Source organism: Protobothrops mucrosquamatus, unplaced genomic scaffold, assembly GCF_001527695.2.
Source record: "Protobothrops mucrosquamatus isolate PMUCROS unplaced genomic scaffold, P.Mucros_1.0 scaffold2428, whole genome shotgun sequence".
NCBI lineage: Eukaryota > Metazoa > Chordata > Lepidosauria > Squamata > Viperidae > Protobothrops > Protobothrops mucrosquamatus.
In genome coordinates, this window is record NW_015388500.1 from 169,342 (window position 1) to 184,379 (window position 15,038).

Consider the following 15,038-nt stretch of genomic DNA (forward strand, 5'->3'; position numbering starts at 1 on the left):
TTTGCTAACTAACCCTGAAGGCTGAATCTACACCTTGAACTTTTGACATACATACACATTTGCTCACCCCCCCCAGGAACAGAGGCACAGGACCAATCTTTCTCCAATCCCATCTGCCTCACAGAAATATCAAGTAGAATCCAGACAAGCTAGGATTACGGATAGAATTGCAAAAGATAAAGAGTGTGAGAACCATCTCATTTTGAATCAGTCTAACTCAGTGGTTCTCAACCTTTTTAATGCCGCGACCCCCCAACCGGTTGTAAGTCGAGGACTACCCAACCGGTCGTAAGTCGAGGATTTTCCCTGCCCGGGAGCGCCGCGCATGCGTGGTTCCGCCCCTTGCGCCGGCTGAGGCGTAGCTGGCAAGCGGCAGAGACGGAGCAGGCTGACCACCAGCTGGCCCAGCTCAAGGGAGGTAAGGCACCCACCAGAAAAGGGGGAAAAAAATGGCGGACAGCCTTGCTTGGCGACCCCCGTGAAATGGTCGATCGACCCCAAATGGGGTCCCGGCCCATAGGTTGAGAACCACTGGTCTAACTATAGGTAGTTCTCGACTTACAACCGTTCGTTCAGCAAACTGTTCAAAGTTGCAAGGACACTGAAAAAAGTGACTTACAACTGGTCCTCACACTTACGACCCTGGCAGCGTCCCCATGGTCACATGATCAAAATTTGGGTGTTTGTGTTTACAACGATGGTAGCACCACGGGGTCATGTGACCACCGTTTGTGACCTTCCCAGCTGGCTCCCGACAAACAAAGTCAACAGGGGAAGCTGGATTCGCTTAACGACCGCATGATTCACTTAAAAACTGCAGTGATTTACTTAACCGCCATGGTGGTAAAATCAGCCATCGCTCATTTAAGCTGCCTTGCTTAGCAACGGAAATTTTGATCCTAACTGTAGCTGTGTCCAGAGCTACTTGTAGCGTACCAGAAAGGCAGAACTTGAACGATTATACGATTGGCAGTTTCATTTGATCCTTCTTCGGTTAGTAAAAAATACTGTGGGTTTGTGAGCACGATCTACCCAGAGAATATAAAGCTATCCCCCTTTCCTGGAGTAACCAGGTTTGCAAAAGCACCAAGAACAAAACACACAGAAGCGTCATTTTTTTTTTTTAGGTAACTCTCTTTCCAGTGTGGTCAGCCTTCGACTTTGCTGTTTGAGCCACCAGTAAAATCAATAGCACACAAAGAAATGCTTGTTTTGATGAACAGAGGGCAAAATTGAACAAATCTAGTTTCTTTGTCTATGAATCCAAATTTCCCTGTGGGAAGGAAGCAGTGGAGGAATGGCGAATGACATTTCTAAAAAAGGAATTATTAGTTTCTTCATGTTATTGTATAAATAGCAATGCGAGTCACAGCTGCCAGATTTTTAGCTGGTGCTGGCCTTCATATGCATTTTCTTCTGAAGAATTGTTGTTGTTGTTATTATTGATAATCTAGGACTAAATTCACATCTAACACTGGTGTGAGTTTGATAATCCAAGTCTTAACCAAAGATTAAGAACGGCTCAGATAATATTTGAGAATATAGGTAGTTCCTAGCAAGGTGTGGGTTGTTTTTTTTTTTTTGTAAAATTAGGGTATTCAAGTCCAATAAATTCAAAATTTCCAGATATTGAGGGAATCCTTTAAGTATTGCTCTGAGGGATCAAATCACAGTTGGATTATTATTATTATTCTGAATTTATTAGCTGTCCAATTCCAGTGTCAATACCAGCTCAGTCTGGAGACTTTATCTCCACCATAACCTTTATGCATCAATAGGATTCCACACATTTTAAACGGGTCTCATTAAATTATTATCGTCATTGTTATATTATTCCTAAATTTAACAGTTTGCTGTTGGAGCACGCCACTGAGTTTCCAAACTAACCTATGATAGAAGAGAGTAACAGGAGTGGGAAAAAGAGGCAGTGGGTTAAAATAATGAATTCGTTGACAGTGGCTACTTCATCAAATCTATCCTCGTGGAGCATGATTATGTCTAAAAAACAAACAAACTCAGAGGAATGGAATAAACACCACACAGTCAAGAACTGGATCCCGAGAAGCAAATGATAGATGGGTCTTAGCCCTTCCCCAGGAGCTAGCATCAACCCTTTGATATCCACACGCGGGATAAAGAAGAGAAAAATGGTTAAACGCTCAGAAAAGAGCGACAGAACCAAGGACCCGCCGGGCTGACCTGTACGTCTAGACAAGTTACTAGTCCTCAAGGTAGCACCGGTCCCACGGGAGCCGCCGCTGCGCCCCAAACTCGCTCCCTCGCTAACCGTTAGAAACCCAACTCCCCAAACGGGGAAGATCGCGGCTCAAAGGAACTGGGGATCGCGTGGCTCCCCAAGAAGCAGCCAGGGCAGGCTCAGGATCGGGACGCGCCCGCGGGGAAGACGCCCTTAATAGCCAAGCGGCGCCTTCCCGTGCCAACCACACGCGGAGCGCGGCGAGCGCTTACCTGGGAAAGGTGAGTTTGGGGCGCAGGTTTGACCCGCGTGGAAACCTCAGCGCGGCGTTCGTGTCTCGGAGCAACGCAGGGGGAAAGAGGTGCGGGGCGGCCGCCGCGCGGGACCCCGGACAGGTCGCGGCTCCCTGGGCGAGCAGGTGCGATCAGCCAGCAGGCCAAGCGACACTGGGCAGGGATAAGGCGGCGTCGCTCTGCCCGGTCTGGCCGGGACGGGGCGGGACTCCTGCAGAGACTCTCCCCGCCTTCTCCACGCGGTCATCCCGCCCCCACTGGCCTCCGCCGCCTCGCAGCTCTGTCTGTACAGCTGGCCAAAATACCGGAGCGCATAGGTAGTCCTCGACTTACAGCCATCCGTTTAGTGACCGTTCCAGGTTAGAAGGGCACTGACCAAAAAAAAAGTGACTTATGACTTGTTTTTCACACTTATGACCATTGCAGCATCTCCATGGTCAGAATCAGAATAGATTAGATCTGGAAGGGACCTTGGAGATCTTCTAGTCCAGCCCCCTGCTGTAGCAGGAGAACCTATACCATTTCAGACAAGTGACTATCTAGAGCAGAGGTCCCCAATCTTTTTGGTACCAGAGACCGGTTCCATGGAGAGAAGACCGGAGGGTGTGTGGTTGTGTGTGCTGCCTGCATCTCGCAGATGGAGCTTTGCTTGTTTGTGCCACCCGGTTGCTGGCATGCCACCGCCCGATACCAGTCCACGGACCAGGGGTTGGGGACCCCTGATCTAGAGGGTCTTCTAGTCCAGCCCTCTGCGCAACATCGGTGAGATTTCACAATCTTGCAAGAATTTGTTTTTGTTTTTTTAAAGAAATAATATCACGGTAAAAAGCATTGGAGAACAAGGTCCCTTCCACCCCTATTATTCTGTGCTTCCAACTACAAACGATCCCATTCCATTTTAACCGAGCATTAAGTATGGTGTGAATCTAACCAGCAAGTCTCATGCCCGAATCCCCAAGCGGGTTTAAGTGTCAAGCTCAAGAGATCGGAAACTGGATGATCCTAGTCTAATTGGATATGCAGTTTGTGTTCCCACAAAGTGATTAACTAAGCCAGGTTCAGTGGATTAATCCAGCTGCTTGGCTTCACACAATCCTATTGGTTATATCTTACTTGCCACTTAGTGATTTGCTAGGCCAGGGGTAGGCAACCTTGGCTCTTTTATGACACCTGGACTTCAACTCCCAGAATTCCTGAGCTAGCATGGCTCAGCTTGGAAACCTCTCCCTTTCCCCTCAGCATGGCTGGCTCAGGAATTCTGGGAGTTGAAGTCCACCAGTCATAAAAGAGCCAAGGTTGCCTACCCTGTTAACGTTACGTACATAGGCACAAATCATGGTTGGCAAGCTATGCTGACTGGATTTGAAACCATACAACTTGGCTTGTTTATTGAACCAATTTTATATGGCCTTCTTGTTCCCATGGCAATCTTCCAGGCGTTGTGTGGGATACACAGTCTGTTCTGATCACCGCCCCAGTTTTATTTCCAAAATAATTCATGGGTATCCAAAAGATGGGGGTCAAAAAAGTCAAAATGTCAGCTATGACAAGGCAATTGAAGTCTAACCCTTTTCATGTGTGTAGCACATGCAATGACTGCCACCTTGACTTTTGGGGCCCCTGTAAAACACGCTGCATCCAAGCTTATAATGTGGCTTGTTTGTGGCTTAATGGCTTGCAATTTGTAAACTGTGACTTATGGTTAACAAGCAAAAAAGAGGACTTCAGTGATTATGGACCATTATGATAAAATGTATTGATTATCCTTCCTATGTTTATATAGACAAAAAGCTTCATTAAGGTTTAAGCATGTCAAGGTTAGAAATTTATGTCTCTTGCATGACAACATTCTTGAATGTGTATGTACAGGTTCTCAATTTAACGACCATAATGGACTCTGCCCATTGGGTTGCTAAGTATTAATGGTCGTAAAACGGGTCATCCATGTGACTGACCCGATTTTATGACTTTTCCACAGCAGTTGTTAAGTGGCCCTCACTGTTGTTAAGCAAAGCCATGTTTTTTTGCCGAAAAAAAGAGAACCATTTGGGCAAAAGAAATAGCATAAAATGCAGTCACGTGACTGTGGAACACTGCAAATGGCCGTAAATGCAGGTTGGTTGCCAAGCGCCCAACGTGCAGTCACATGACCACAGGATGGGGGCGGGGCAACTGTCGGACATTCGCATCCAGGTTGCAAGTCTCTTTTTTGGGGGGCCGGTCATAATTTTGGTTGTAAATGGAGGATTACTTGTAATCTGAATAAATGCCAGCTGAGACAATTCCAGCGTTCCATCTTCTTTTTAATTCTGTCCCCTGGGTTTTCATCTGCGTACTTACGACCACAGCTGAGCCCAAACTTTCTGTCGCTAAGTGAGACATTTTACCCCATTTTATAGCTTTTCTTGCCACAGTTGATAAGCGAATCGCTGCACCTGTTAGTAACCTGTTAGTAACACGGTTGTTAAGTGAATCTGGCTTCCCCATTGATTTTGCTTGTCTGAAGTTCGCAAAAGGGGATCACGTGACCCCAGGACGCTGCAACTGTCATAAATAATGAGTCGGTTGCCAAGCCTCTGAATTCTGATCAGGTGACCGTGGGGATGCTGCAACGGTTGTGTGAACAACAGTTGTCACTTTTTTCCAGAGAGTCACTAAACGAACCGCTGTAAGTTAAGAACTACCTGCACTGTATCTGAACACTGCATTTATTTGCAGGAAATGAAACTTTATATTTTTCTCTTGTCCCCCTTTCACCCTCCCTTCCTTTGCCTGGCCAGAGAAGATAAATTCTATGATATTGACAGTAAAATTCCAGTTCTTATTAAAATTCCAACTTTAAACAGATTTAAACAAGAAACAACTTCTCTCCTATCTGACGTTAAGGCTTAAGACCAAGAGTCACTTCTCATGAGACAGATGGCTACATATATAAATTTGATGAATTGATAGATAAAATGTCAAATGACATTTCTAGCATAGATAGCATGCCTGTGCTTGTGTGTGCGTGCACGGACATGGAACACAGGAGAATACAAAAGAACCATGCTTTCATGCACTGGGAATGTACCAAACACCTGTGATTGTGGTGTGTAAACTTCCAATCTGTATCTCCACCTCCTTTTTGCAAGAACGACTCACCCCATTATGCAATTATGGGCAACAATCTTCATCACCTGCAACTCGTTCAAAATGTGCGATTGAGTCAACTCTCCAAGAAAAGTTGCGGGATAGCTGCAATCCAGAGATTATTTCTGATAACATACCAAGGAGTAGTCATGTTCACAAGACAGGCTTATTACAGTTAATGATGGTTCGCTGAAACCAGTTCTGGGGCTGTGTGAGTCACATGTTGAGTCATAGGTACTCTTTAAATCAAATATACGCACCCTGTGTGGGCTAAATTGGGCTTTTTTTACTTATAGTTCAGAAGGTTGTGTGAACGCAGCCAGTGGTTTATTTACTACTGAAAATAAGCTGGAATTAACTTGCGTCTTCTATGAAAGCGTGTTCTGTTTTCTATTTTCCTAGTCTCTGTGGTGGAGTTCATTCCTTCTGCTAAGCCATAGTTTGTTTCAACCATAACTTGTTGGGGGTGTTCACACAAGCACTAAGGCCGTACCAAACAAATCACATTCCTATAAGATTTAGCATAACATGTGAACCAGGTCTCTCTGGTTTCTACAGCTTCGGGGAAAATTACACTAGCTAGACAGACTTCTCCGGTCATTCTGATATTTTACAAAATCCTGAAATGTACCACACTGTCAGAGACACATTGTAAAGCATTCTTGCACAATGTCTTGTAAATCTCCTGCTCTTGCGCAACACCGGTGAGATTTCAGGATCTTGCAAGAATTTGTTTTTTTGTATTTTTAAAGAAATAATATCACGGTAAAGCATTGAAGAACCACCAGCTCAGCTACAAAGGCTGAGTATTTATGTACTCAGCCTTTGTAACTATTAGAAGGCTATAGAAAGACCAAATATGGCTTCATGCAATGTAGGAACCCATGAGTAACAGAATGAGTTGGAAGGGGCCTTGGAGGTCATGTAGTCCAACCCCCCGCTCAGGCAGGAAACCCTATACCATTTCAGACAAATGACCGCCCAGTCTCTTCTTAAAAACGTCCAGTGTTGGAGCATTCACCGCTTCTGGAGGCAGGTTGTTCCACTGATTAATTGTTCTAACCGTCAGGAAGTTTCTCCTTAGTTCTAGGTTGCTTCTCTCCTTGATCAGTTTCCATCCGTTGCTTCCTGTCCTGCCTTCAGGCGCTTTGGAGAATAGCTTGACTCCCTCTTCTTAGATACTGGAAGACTGCAGTGGTGGGATTCAAATATGTGAACAACCGGTTCTCTGTGTGGATGCCGCTTCCAGAAGTCCATTCTGGGCCTGGGCAACAAAAAATTAGCTACCAGTTCTACCGAACTGGTGTGAACTGGCTGAATCCCACCACTCTATCTATCTATCTATCTATCTATCTATCTATCTATCTATCTATCTATCTATCTATCTATCTATCTATCTATCTATCTATCTATCTATCATCTATCTATCTATTATCTATCTATCTATCTATCTATCTATCTATCTATCTATCTATCTATCTATCTATCTATCTATCTATCTATCTATCTATCCATCCATCCATCCATCCATCCATCCATCCATCCATCCATCCATCCACCCATCCAGTGGTGGGATTCAAATATGTGAGCAACCGGTTCTCTGTGTGGATGCCGCTTCCAGAAGTCCATTCTGGGCCTGGGCAACAAAAAATTAGCTACCAGTTCTGCCGAACTGGTGTGAACTGGCTGAATCCCACCACTCTATCTATCTATCTATCTATCTATCTATCTATCTATCTATCTATCTATCTATCTATCTATCTATCTATCTATCTATCTATCTATCTATCTATCTATCTATCTATCTATCTATCCATCTATCCATCTATCCATCTATCCATCTATCCATCCATCCAGTGGTGGGATTCAAATATGTGAGCAACCTGTTCTCTGTGTGGATGCCACTTCCAGAAGTCCATTCTGGGCCTGGGCAACAAAAAATTAGCTACCGGTTCTTCCGAACTGGTACGAACCGGCTGAATCCCATCACTGGAAGACTGCTATCATGGTAATTTTGATGGTTGATCCTCAGCCAGGCCTTTTCTGACAACCAGCTACATTCAGCCGGTCCCCAAAATAGCTGATGTGCCACGATTGTTTTTTTGGGGGGGTTAGCCCAGATATTTTGTACGGGGTTCCTAAAGTAATTCTTCTCCCTATGGACAAATAACAAGAGCTGAAGTAAATGACTAAAGCAACTGACTATCTGTTGAGCTAACTAACTACCTTCCTGGTAATTGCAGCGCCAGGAAGATGATTATTTCGCGTTCCCCATTTTTTTTTTCTGTACACAGTTCGCAGCTCGCTAACCCTTGATCATACTTGGCTAAAAAGGCTTACATTAGGAGGGAAGCAAATTCCCGAGCCAAATTTCTTTCGGACCCTCCTCAATCTTTTCTCATCCGCCCGAAGTGTTCTTTTGCAATAGAGAGAAACCATATTGGCACAGTAGCTCTTTCTTTTTGGAACGGTTCCACACCTGCTTATATGCACACTCCAAAGCTCATAATGTGGAGTTCAGGAACAACTAGATGGTGCCCCCAGGCCTACCAGCGATCTCCGGCACAGGAAGAACGCACATTCCGCGCATGGTTTTAAAAACCAGTTGGACAGGTCCTGGCGGCTGCGAGTTGGTTCTTTTCTTTTTCTCTTTTGTTTTCTCTCCTCCCCTCTCCTTCCTCTTTCCTTTCTTTTCTCCCTTCTCTTTCTTCCTCTTTCCTTTCCTTTCGCCCGTCTCCTTCTCCTCCTCTGTTTATTTATTTAATTTCACTCTTCTTCTTCTTCTTCTTCTTCTTCTTCTTCTTCTTCTTCTTCTTCTTCTTCTTCTTCTTCTTCTTCTTCTTCTTCTTCTTCTTCTTCTTTTCCCCTTTCCTCATCAGTTCAGTGGTGAGAAAAGTAAGATCCTTCACTTAGGCAGGAAAAACCAAAGGCGTAGATATACAACAGGCTCATCACGAGTAGAAATATGACAAGCTTCTTCAGTTTACTTAAGGGGCTGTTACAGAGAAGACGGGGGTCAACCTATTATCCAGACTCAGAGCAACGGAAGGCAGGACAAGAAGTAACAGGTGGAAACTGATCAAGAAGAGAAGCAACCTAGAACTAAGGAGAAATTTCCTTAGAGTGAGGACAATTAACCAGTGCAACAGCTTGCCCTCAGAAGTTATGGGTGCTCCATCATTGGAGGTTTTTAAGAGGAGATTGGACAACCATTTGTCTGGAATGACATAGGGCAGTGATGGCGAATCTTTTAGAGACCGAGTCCCCAAACTGCAACCCAAAACCCACTTATGCATCGTCGGGTGCCGGGTAGGTGTGGCCCATTGGGTGGGTGTGGCCCATTGAGTGGGCGTGGCTTCAGTGGTAACAGCAGACTGGGTGAGACTAAAAAGTTCAATCAATCAATTCCAACTTTGCGAGATCTTTTTTTTTCTCGCCAGAAGTTGAAATTGATTGATTGATTGAACCTTTTTTTTTTTTTGCACATGGCGGTGGAGTCCTAAAGCGAAAAGGTTTTATAAAACCCAGCTGAAGGCCCAGGACTGGGGCGATGGCGCGCGTGCCGACAGAGAGGGCTCTGAGTGCCGCCTCTGGCACCCGTGCCATAGGTTCGCCACCACTGATATAGGGTCTCCTGCTTGAGCAGGAGGGTGGACTAGAAGACCTCCAAGGTCCCTTCCAGCCTTATAATTCTGTATTCTATGTTCTAGCCAAACTTTACTTGGCTAGTGTAAGTTTTGTAATCTAAATAGAACGGTTGCTTAGGATGCGGAGGAAAAAGAAACCAGGTTCTTAACTTAGAGGCCAGCATTTGATAAGAGACATGTAACATGGCCAGAGTTAGCACAGAGAATATCCAACCTTGACAACTTTAAGACTTGTGGGCTTCAAATCCCAGAACATGGCTGGCTTGGGAATTCTGGGAGTAGTAGTAGTAGTAGTAGTAGTAGTAGTAGTAGTAGTAGTAATAATAATAATAATAATAATAATAATAATAATAATAATAATAATAATAATAATAATAAGAAGAAGAAGAAGAAGAAGAAGAAGAAGAAGAAGAAGAAGAAGAAGAAGAAGAAGAAGTTGGAACGGACCTTGGAGGTCATCTAGTCCAACCCCCTGCTCAGGCAGGAAACCCTATACCAGGGGTAGGCAACTTCGGCTCTTTTATGACTCATGGACTTCAACTCCCAGAATTCCCGAGTCAGCTGTGCTGACTCGGGAATTCTGGGAGTTGAAGTCCATGAGTCATAAAAGAGCCGAGGTTGCCTACCCCTGCCCTATACCATTTCAGACAAATGGCTGTCCAGTCTCTTCTTAAAAACTTCCAGTGTTGGAGCATTCACCGCTTCTGGAGGCAGGTTGTTCCATTGGTTAATTGTTCTGTCAGGAAGTTTCTCTTTAGTTCTAGGTTGCTTCTCTCCTTGATTAGTTTCCATCCGTTGCTTCTTGTCCTGCCTTCAGGCGCTTTGGACAATAGCCTGACTCCCTCTTCTTTGGGGCAGCCCCTGAGATATTGGAACACTGCTATCATGTCCCCCCTCGTCCTTCTCTTCATTAAGCTAGACCTACCCAATTCCAGCAACCGTTCCTTATATGTTTTAGCCTCCAGTCCCCTAATCATCTTTGTTGCTCTTCTCTGTACTCTTTCTAGAGTCTCAACATCTTTTTTACATCGTGGTGACCAAAACTGGATGCAGTATTCCAAGTGTGGCCTTACCAAGGCCTTGTAGAGTGGTATTATTAACACTTCATGTGATCTTGATTCTATCCCTCTGTTAATGCAGCTGACGTCCACAAGCCTAAAGTTGCTGAGGTTGGAGACGCCAATCTAAAGGAAAGGTTTGACAACACTTCACTTGCAGTTTTTATCAGAGTACCTGAGCCCATTGTCTACGTCTCCAATTCTGGAAAGGATGAACAGAGCTCATTTTTCAAAACATGCTTGGTTCCTGATGTTAAATATAAATTGCTGAACTGAGCTATGATTTTTCTTCTTTTTTCAGGCAAGAGAAGAAATGAGAGTAATAGTGACATGCTACATTTTTACTCCTAGTTGAAAAATGAAGGCTAGATATTTTCCAGAGCTAAACCTAAATATAGATCAATGAAGAGCCAAGTGACCTAATTAGTAGATGTAGCCCCTCTATCAATAGCTGTCATATTTTTCTTTAAAGGGATTTCAGTAAAGTTCAGCGAGGCTAAAGTTGTTCAAGAAATGGCCAATTTAAAATTCTGCGACATTTTTCTGTTCTGTTATACTGAGTATTGCTGAAATGGTAGGTTGTAGAGACACAATTACTGGAGAAGTCAACAGAATGTGGTCTTTTTGCAGTAAAATTATGGTTTATTTATGGTTTAGTGCCATGTTTGACCCCAGACACCATATCTTGTAGGGTTTTTATTTGACACTAGCTGTACCCGGCCACGCGTTGCTGTGGCTCAGTCTGGTTAGCGTGTGTTGCTTTTACGTCCAACAGATGGCGCTGTTTTTTTAAAAAAGCATGTTTTTGCCTGTCACAGGTGTGACATCTATATAAAAGTAGATATATAAAAACACGCGCGTATTCGAATGCAACGTTGTGTCAAAAGTTCAAAGCAATCGGTGAAGAACTTTCGGAGATTTAAGATTTTGAACAAACAAACATTTACATTTTTATTTATATAGGTTTCCCTTTGTGAATTGTTCATTTTGATTAAAACAGCCAGGTTGGTATAATTAAATTGAAAATGGAAAAGGGTTACAGTGAGCGCACCAAGACAGCTCTCTATTTGAACGCAAATTTTAGCAACCAGGAATTGTTTGAAGAAATAGAAAATGTTTGAAGAAATAGAAAAAGTTTTTTTAACAATCCCTTTCTTGAATACAACAATATGGATTCTAAATTGTACTTATGTAGAGCAGTGTTTTTCAAGCTTGGCCACTGGAAGATGTGTTGACTTCAACTCCCAGAATTCCCCTGCCAGCATGGCTGGCTGGGGAATTCTGGGAATTTAAGTCCACACAGCTTCCAGTGACCAAGCTTGAGAAACACCGCTATAAAATCAAACACAATCACCCAGCTTCTATTTTAGTTGGATTTGTTAAAGGAAGTTTTATTCTTGTGGTTTCATGCTGTAACATGAATCTAACAGCACTGATCAGGAATCCAAGATAAATATGCTTTTAAGTTGTGACTATCACAATAGTAGTTTTAAACTCAGGAAATAGGGAAGCAGTGAGCATCCTGGTATTAAGAGATCTTCTGTTATAACTTCAGGTGTATTTATGACAGAGTTTTGCAACCTTAACAACTTTAAGAGGTGTGGGCTTCAATTCCTGGCTAGGGAATTCTGGGAGTTGAAGTCCACAACTCTTAAAAGTTGCCAAGGTTGGACACCCCTGGTTTAAATGTGGAATACAATGGTCCAGCTCTGGTCCCACACAAATAAAGGACACTGAAGAACTTGGAGAAGAGTGCAGAAGATGATGAGGGCCTTACACCACCGTTTCTCAATCATGGCCACTTGAAGATGTGGTGGACTTCAATATGTCCAACTGAGAAATTCTGGGGCTTGAGGTCCACCCTTCTTAAAGTTGCTAAGGTTGAGAAACACTGAGGTAGAACGTTCCAGTTTTATCCATGGATAAACACAATATGGAAATAAACTTGAAACGTTCTTCAAAAGCCCACCATGACTGTGGAGGTCCATAAAAGATGGATGGTGGCTTTCTAACTGCCTGGATGACCTAATCCTCACTCAGCCAGCCATCCTCAGGGTCTCTTTAATACACTGGGAGGAGATATTTGGATTCCACACTGCAGATGGAACCCAAATATTCACATGGATGTCAACTACATCAAGGGTTACCAGGTATCTGAACATGCAAAGAGCGACGTGGACAATTTGAAAGAAGGACAGATGGGAGAAAGGAGGACACAGAGTTTAACTTCCTTAGAAATATACCAGTCATGGGACCTACAGACTCTCCAATGGTGATCAATTTGAAGGGCCTGGATCGAAGCCAATGCTGGAATCAGGAAATAAATAATGTAAATCTAGACCGCTGAGCCTGGCGGCAATTTATAAGGTCACAACACATGAAAGTTGGACAGACTACTGTTGTGAAAACAGTCCCAAGAAGAAGAAGAAACAAAACAAAACACTCAAAAAGCTGGACAATATTTGATTTTAAGGCTAAACGAAGGAAGGACAAAATGAAGGGCATCTGATTTGGCGGAGTATTCGGCCATCTTAACTACGCCAGCGTTTTTCTCAACCTCAGAAATCTCAAAGGTGCTTTTTCGAAAGGCAAGCGGGCTGTTTTTTTCTTAAGGAAAAAGGAAAAGAAATGCCCAGTTTTCTTCTTCCTTCTCAAAGAAAGTCCAGTTGCTTTTTGAAAAGCCACCTTTGAGATAACTATGACCTGGATGACTGAGGATCTCCAGAGACATTCGAACGTGGCAACTTTATGATGCGTGGACTTCAGGTTCCCAGGATTCCCCAGGGTTTTAGCACTCCCATTTTCTGTTTTTTTTATAGCAAAGTGTAGAGAGAAGACACCCAATTCTAAGCCGATATCTTCTGCATTCTGGCTCTAACAAAAGGGATTCACAGAAGTAAGGAGGTCCAGGGTTTTCTGATATGGCTGGTGTGAAACGGTCGGGACAGAAACGCCAAGCACCACTTGTTCCTTATCAAATCTTTCCTGCAGAATGAGGAAGATCTGTATAGCCCAGTTCTCCCAAAACGGGGTTTTGATCTGAAAGGAACAGCGCCTACTTTCAGCCAGAGAACAATCCACGCTTAGAGCAGTCCAGCTTCGCACACATTGCCCAGCTAGTTTGCAAAGGGCTCCTTTGAGGGACACGTTGAACAAGGGTTCCTCAGCCACAGCAATTTTAAGATGGGCGGACTTCAACTCCCAGAATCCCCCAGCCGGCTGTTGGAGGGGGGACATGATAGCAGTGTTCCAATATCTCAGGGGTTGCCATAAAGAAGAGGGAGTCAAGCTATTTTCCAAAGCGCCTGGAGGCAGGACAAGAAGCAACGGGTGGAAACTAATCAAGGAGAGAAGCAATCTAGAACTAAGGAGAACCTTCCTGACAGAACAATTAACCAGTGGAACAACCTGCCTCCAGAAGCGGTGAATGCTCCAACACTGGAAGTTTTTAAGAAGAGACTGGACAGCCATCTGTCCGAAATGGTATATGGTTTCCTGCCTGAGCAGGGGGTTGGACTAGATGACCTTCAAGGTCCCTTCCAACTTTACTATTATTATTATTATTATTATTATTATTATTATTATTATTATTATTATTATTATTATTATTATTATAATTTGCAAACCAGTGCTTGCAAGGCAACTGTGAATATTCAGTAAGCCAGATGAGCACCATGCCCTAGAGCAGGGGTAGTCAACCTTGGCTCTTTTATGACTCGTGGACTTCAACTCCCATAATTCCTGAACCAGCATGGCTCAGCTTGGAAACCTCTCCCTTTCCCCTCAGCATGGCTGGCTCAGGAATTCTGGGAGTTGAAGTCCACGAGTCATAAAAGAGCCAAGGTTGCCTACTCCTGGTCTAGGAGGCTCACCGCTTAGAACAGGAGGACTTAGGACGAGGGTAGGCAACCTTGGCCCCCTCATGACTTGTGGACTTCAACTCCCAGAATTCTTGAGCCAGCATGGCTCAGCTTGGAAACCTCTCCATTTCTCCTCAGCATGGCTGGCTCAGGAATTCTGGGAGTTGAAGTCCACAAGTCATAAAAGAGCCAAGGTTGACTACCCCTGCCCTAGAGTCAGACAAGAATAGTCAGAGAAACCTTTATACCCTTTTAATTGAAAAAGCATCCCTTGTTAAGCTCATGCTTCAGCTAAAAGAAAATGCTTGATTTTTCTTTTTTAAACTGCTCTAATGACCAGTTTTATTTCATTTTTACAACATGGAAAACACCCCAGTTCCCAGACTTTTGCTAAGTACAAACAATGATTAGACACACCTTTATTTTCTAAAGATTTGATGCTTTAAGCAACATATTGGAGTTCTTGAGAACTGTGGTATATATTGATTGGGGTGATTAGATAACTATTATTCCCTTTGTAAGTACAATCACTTCAGTGAATAGCAATATTGTGAGTTACATATGGGAGATATATATATGTGTGTGTGTGTATGTGTATATGTATATATACACATATATACATACGTGGGATATTTTTTCCTCCCATCTGAATAAAAGATTAGCATGTTTTTGAAAACCATGTAGTATAACCACCCTTAGATATTGTCATTCACACAATGGCAATCAGCATCCTTTGTATTTTTTTGTGGGGTGTCCCACAATAGCTGCGTTTGTAACAACCAGCAAAGCGAACAATTCACATAATCGCTAACTGAAATTGGGCTTACTCGTTTTCTGGATTTGTGCCACAAGCC